We start from the raw sequence: 7,037 nt of genomic DNA on the forward strand, positions 1-7,037 counted from the left end.
AACAAAAATGCTTATTGTGTTTTTTCACATAATCTAAATATGATTACTACAAAAGTATTAATTCTTCAATGTTTTATATAATATTGTATAATGGGCTATTTGTGTTCCCTATCAACTGGCAACTTAGTTAAGTTAGCCCTAATGTATGCTCTGACATTGCATCAAGATATTTTAGGTGCTGATTCCAACCACACATGAAATTTGAATACTGATTGAATGATAGAAAAAAAATTAATAGCACTGTAGACATGCAAGTCGAGGTAGGGCCTAGCTTTTCACTAGCACAATAAGGTAGAGTCTGCTAACCTGCAATCAAAATAAAATAAACTTACACAAATATTTATATAATGGTGTTCGCAATGTTATTTTACAAATCTTTTTTGTTTTTCAAAACTCATGAAAGTAAGCGATGTAAGAATAAACATATCAAAAAATTACAAGATTAGCCCTGCTCACAATCCGAGCCAAGGCATCCATAGGACCTTTTGATAACCTTTTGATAGAGCTTTTTGAGGAATGAGAATTATGAGCTCATAAGCAATAACGAGCAAAAGTTTTTCTTTCCTAAATTGAGAAGCACCAAGAGCTTTAAAGAATTTCCAATTGTAGATTGAAAGGGTCGTAAAAGAGAGCATTATGCCAAAAGGTTTTAATGGATTACACCTCATAAGCACACTAAGATAGATTAAGCAACAATTCAAATACTGGATCAAGGAAACATGATTTTTGGAAAGAAGTATCTATTGGTATCGAAACGAAGAACAACACAGAAACGAAGAACAACACAGCACAGTCAATCCAACAAAAGTCTATCTTTTGTGTGAATTATAATGAAGCCCTTTTAAAAAATTTACTCCTCGCCGAAAGTCAAATGCCGACAAAAGTCTTCGGACACATTCAACTAGAAAGTAGCAGCCACTTAGAAAATGAAACTTAGAATTTGAGGCCCCATTTGTGCTTTTGGATGAGAAAGCCAAACAAGAACCTGCCAGTGTAATCCAATGTGTATGAGGGTGTGTTAGTCGGTTGGGTTTGTCCTTTGATGTATTCTTTTTTAGGATAACCTTGTGCAAAGGATATGCCATGGCTCTTTGTAACCTTCTATTATTAATGCGATTCTAGCTCTACTGAGCACTTATATATATATATAAACCTCTGAGTTTATCCATTTTATATGACTTTGTACATTTGTAGTTTGATGTTCACTTGAATAGGGGATTGTGTGAACTAGGGCTGCCAAAAACATTTTTCCTAACACAAGAAAATAAGGGCACATTCAAAAAACTTCCAATTTTTAGGTCAAAACTTGAAGCAGCTGTCGGTATTCTTGTAATTATTTTTCAACAAGCTTGAAATCTAGCCAAGATTTTCCAATTTTAATCGGTTCAAAATATAATAAGCCCTCGAGTTTTTGCAAACACTAATTTGCACCTATCTCAATACATATTATGCATGTACCTTAGCAAGAGCCACTTGTGTCTAAGGTCTTGAGTTCAAACCTCCTTGACAACTTGTGTGACATGAAGCCTTTAGGGGCTGTTCCCATGGTCCATATGATGGGTTGGCCACCTTTAACCGGTTGGGATGCTCCACCTCATGGAGTTGGGTGTGTGAGTTGTAATTTTAAGTTCCTATTCTCTCTTTAAAAAAAAAAATAAAAAAAAATTACGTTACAATAATTGTAGAATAAAGTCACTAAGAAAAGCTTTAGTTAAAGAATATATTTCAATTCCAGATTAACATCAATTTAAAAGAGCTTGTGGAAGCCTTGTTTAATCTAAAATAGTGGAATATCGTGTTGGAATCTACCCATCGATCAAAAAACATTGATCACATTCTGATTTATAAGCTATTACTAGTTTTATATCTTTATGACATTATTCAATAGCATATATGGAACAAACAAAAGGTGATTCTCTACAAGTGCAAGTACATGTTGTCCTCTCACAATGAAGCACAAAAAATTATATGCCCTTGAAGAGGTGTCTTTTCTCCAGTGTACTTTTGTACTTTGCAAGTTCAAGTTGGCTTTCTTTTCCCCTTTGTATGATGCATGATTTGATCATTGAGAAGAGTTAGAACTTTAGGGGTCTATGACAATAATAAGGCAATCTTAACTAGTATCAAAGAAAGAAAACCTTATCGCTAAGCTCCCCTTTTTTGAAAAAATAATTTTCTTTTTTCTAAGTGTGAGTGCACACTAAAGGCATTGTATAAATTGATGAGCACCATAAAAAGTCTTAAATTCAAGTTCAATTATTTTTGCCCATGTCTACAATACTTTTATTTAGACCTGTCGCAAGACAACATCCACTTAGATTCCCTCTAATAGAGTTCAAAGTTAATATTCCCCCCCCCCCCCCTTTCTCTAATTTTGTCTCCTAAGAGGGGTCCTCCATCAAAGAACTACTAAGATTTATTGCGTCATTGTTGTGGTGGTTGATGGGTATATATATATATATATATATATATATATACACACACACACACACACACACACATATATATGTGTGTGTGTGTGTGTGTGTGTGTATATATATATATATATATATATATATATATAGAGAGAGAGAGAGAGAGAGAGAGAGAGAGAGAGAGAGAGAGAGAGAGAAACTTTCATATTACGTAAGTTAAAAACAATGTTTGGTTATTTTAGTTCAGTTGAGAAAATAATGATTAATATGATGTGAGTTAAACGTTTTTAATTCACCAGAAAAAGCATGATGGGATTTCTCTAAAGATTCTTTTAAATGTTCATGATGGAAAACTTGTGGCTTCCATCACATTTGTGATGCTATGAATTTGGTTCATTCAACGTCTAATATCACGTCATTGCATAATTCTATTGATTAATTTATTTCTCTATGGAGTTTACGCCAATGACCGAATTAGTGGCTACTAGAAAAGGTAACAATCAGAATTAGTGGCTACTAGAGAAAGTATCTGAGAATTCCATTCTTTAGGTGGGACCTTGTTATAAGCTCCAGGTTCATTGATGATTTAGATCTTATGACAAACATTTGCATAGTAAGAGCCACGGTGGTAAGAGGTATTTGGCAATCCAAAAATGCGCTATTGTTTCAAGGGAAGTGTGAGCCCCTGGACTCAAAGGTTGTTCTAGAAACATGCTAGTGGAAAATACATTGTAGTGAGACTTGCAAGTTAAAGATGTTAGGTTTGATTGCCCTCTAATGCATTCTTTCTTGGTTATCCCTATGCAAAGGATATTCCAGGGCTCTTTGTAATTTTTCGAGTTTTAAAGCAATTCAAGCTCAACTGAGCCCTTTAAAAAAAAAAAAAAGTGGCATCATTGCATGAGTGCATTGTAGTAAAAATCCTAAGAATCAAGAGGGTTATAATGTTGATATTCAGCCACAAACAAGCATACTCTTGCTTACAATCATGTGATGACAAGAGATGCAACAAAAATCCGCATCAAAAGTGTTCTCAAGGTTTCCCCTCATCGCCACAAATAGCAGAATTCTTAGAGTACTTGCAAGGTCTTTTAGATTGTCCCATAGACATAATGACAAGTTCACAAATGCAACCCATACCAAACACAGTTCCTTAAAGGATTCAAGAGATTCAAATGAGGAATCCCATGATGGATGCACGCACACTAGAGACCAATTGAAAAATAGCAAGCTTTTTGTCATGACCATTGTAGGGTTGCATTTTCCTAGCGTTCGCCATCATCCCTACAATCACTCATGTACATACATCTACTTTGTGAAATTGTAACCCATTTGGATCAATAAAAATGGATATTTTCACTTGATTGTTTGAGCTTTCATATTGAAAATTTTAGTATAACACTCACATCCTCAATTGCATCATTTTTTTTTTTTTGCAGAACTCACAATTGTCATTGAATTATATTGATCATCCCAAAAAATTACAAGATCTTGCCATCCTCATGCCGAGCCATGAATCAATTGCATCATCTTACAAAATTGTGGTGCCCTCAACATCGTTAAGGTAATAAAAAACACATCAATGAAGGTTCGACTTCAAAAAGCCCATTTGCTTGACATCACAATCTGAGCCACTAGGTTATCATCTTGCATAATTGGGCGTATCAATAGCATCCTACTATTGGGAGTCTCCTCATGTTATTTTGTTAGCAATTGAGTGTCAAAATTTTTCATTTTTTCGACATGTAGGTAATTTTATTCAATTGATTTTTGTGTCAAAACTGCAATGATATAGCTCAAGGTATTCATCGGTATCCACTCAAACCAATCCTACACAAAAAGAGACACCCTTGCCTTAGCTCATGATTAGAGTCGCATCATAATTTTTGAGTTGGACCATAGCAAGATGAATCTTATTGTCCCAAGGTCACAATCATCGAGTTGGTTTTGAAAAAAGATCACAAAAAGAGCTCAAATCATGTTTTTAGACTTCCATTTATGTTAGCTAATGTAAACACGCAACAAAAGAACGCATTGAGAACCATGTATTGGCTATTGACAAGCACGCATGAGATCGGCAATGCACTGTTTCATTAACGAATTGATGTTTGCATAATCACGAATACAGTTGACGTCTCTCATCAATCAAGCTGCAATTCTTTGGAAATAACTCGTTGGAGAATTCAAAGCAAAAAACCACCAGATTATAACTTGAGTCCTTCAAGTAAAAAAGCAGCTCTTCATTTTACTGGCACAAATGCAACCAAAGGTTCTCTTCTGTTGTCAAACCGACATTTACATGATCGCCGATATGCATTATAAGTTTGCGTTGCTGAGGACATTGCAAGGCTTCAAAAACTAAGGAAAAAACATTAGCTTTGGGCTTTCCTATTTGAACCCAAAAAAGATCTTGTTGTTGGCATATATATAGAGAAAAACTCAGATCATGCAGAGATTACATATCAGCCCCGTTGAGGAGATTTGAGAACCTACAAACTATTGCATTAAGCTTGTTCAATTGAGTCTTTAGACCTTCTACTTCTTTTTGCAGAATATTTGTTCTTCTGATTTCGTGACATGTATGTCAGCAATACTAATGACGTAATTTTCGATAGCGTCTTTCAAACCGTGCACAACTGTAACAACTTCATATCGAAGAGAAGGTTGGTTGCTCGTCTCATCCCCAATCACCTCTCTCAGGATTCCAATGAGCATCTCTTGCTTCCTATCAATCCGTACATCTTCAATTCCAGCAAAAGAGTCTTCCGCCTGTGTCATTGAATCCAAGCAGCTGGTTTTTGTCCTCCTGCTCCATTCTTGCACTAAAGATACCAAAATCAAAAGTTACTTTCATTCTTTTGAAACATAATAAAAAACGATAACAACCCACACAACAATTACAATCCAATAAGAAGCTATTGTGACATCAGTGTGGTGCACTAGCGGGATGAAGTCATCACCTATCTCTGCATCTCTTGCTTCAGAATCAAAATGCTCGTTCTCAACACTTGTTGCCAATGGGCTGCAAAAGATGTTTTCTCCAATCAACAATTTCAAAATTCAGTTATTTCGTCCAAATAGTAAGCACCATACATCTCTCTTCCTTCCCATCGAGAGTGGAACCAATCCACTCGTGGATGCGTCATTGCATACATATCATTGTTAACAAAAATGCTAACAATGTCATGATAGCTTGTAGTCAATGGATATATCATGCATGTTCGAACCACTTTTATTTTTCCCGTTTGCATTCCCTGTGCTTGATGTGGAGTTATCCACGAGGACAATGGATAATACTTCCCACTCTTCACCATTATATGCAATGTTGACAAGAAATCATTGCTTGTAGGGTGCTGCAGCTTGAATTTCTAAAACATCAGGGCTCTATAAAAAATGTTGACTGGTGTCAAGCAAACTCTATTTTTCAATTAATCCGCTGTGTACAGGCTATACAATTCTATTCCTTTGTTCACATCGTCAGGAGTCACGTTGTGCATTACTCTCCTAAAGTGCAGCTTGTCCTGTTCTTTCAAGCAATACCCTCCTCACTTTCCTCCTCTTTTGAGCAATATCTTCATGGAGATCAAGTCTAGCTCGGGCTTCAAAGTTCAACAACATCATTCTGCCTAGCTACAAAAAACCAACACTATTGCAACACATCGACATGAAAACCACAAACACCATGACTAACAACACTGGCAAAACCTGTCCCTTCTCACATCACAGACACTCGCAACTTAGACTCATAGAAGCAAATGCATCACAAGTATCGCAAAGACCTGGTGCTGTGAAATACCTTTCTTTGCTTCTCACGGTTGTTGCCAGGAGGTGGTGAATCGGACAACACTACTCGTCACTAGGATTGCACATACTAGAACAAGGTGGACCCAACCTAAATACACATCCTCCGCTGCGACACATGTCGCTTTTGTTGTTCGCTAAAATCTGCCACACCTCTAGAACACATCGACACACGCTTCACAACTGCCACCTTTGCGTCGACTGCAAACACTTTTCCTACCTAAAGATCACCACATTTCGGTAGATACCTCTTAATCAGTCCAGTTTTGGAAATTGGGAGGGCGTACTTTGACTGCAATTGCCCAAAACCATCATAAATTTTGAGAGACAAGTCCATATTGAGTTAGGATTAGGTAGGCAAAACCTTTAGAAGCTTGCTCTTTATTACTAGATTGGTGATGGGACACTCTTATGTCTTGAGACACTTTTATGTCCTCTTGACCAAGAATTTTTCTAAAAAGATTGAAATTGAATATTAAAGTGTTTTGTATCCACAAAGTTGGTTTATGAGCTAAAATCACATGGAATTTTCTTGGGCTATGGAATAGGTTTCACCTTTAAACTTGTGCCAAGCCAACCTATATTTAAAAGAACGTGTTGTTTTTTTGCTTTTTTTTGCATTTTTCATAATATTGGCAAATGACCATCCTAAAACTCGTCTTAGTTAAGTTTAAAATTCTATATAAGTTGCAATAGTAACATCTAACATGTTTGCATATGTTTGTATTTCAAGTTATGGCCTATTTATGAACAATTGCATGTGTTGATTATTTACAAATTTTTGCACTTTGATGAGTTTTTTACATCTTAGATGCAATATAA

At 36.0% G+C, this 7,037-nt stretch overlaps 1 pseudogene; it reads right to left on the minus strand.

The window, feature by feature from the left end:
• Positions 1 to 4,869: 4,869 nt before the first annotated feature.
• On the minus strand, positions 4,870 to 6,552 carry LOC147421613 (uncharacterized; annotated as a pseudogene).
• Positions 6,553 to 7,037: the final 485 nt, after the last annotated feature.

The sequence above is a fragment of the Adiantum capillus-veneris genome, chromosome 27 (genome assembly GCF_014529385.1).
Source record: "Adiantum capillus-veneris isolate H3 chromosome 27, ASM1452938v2, whole genome shotgun sequence".
NCBI lineage: Eukaryota > Viridiplantae > Streptophyta > Polypodiopsida > Polypodiales > Pteridaceae > Adiantum > Adiantum capillus-veneris.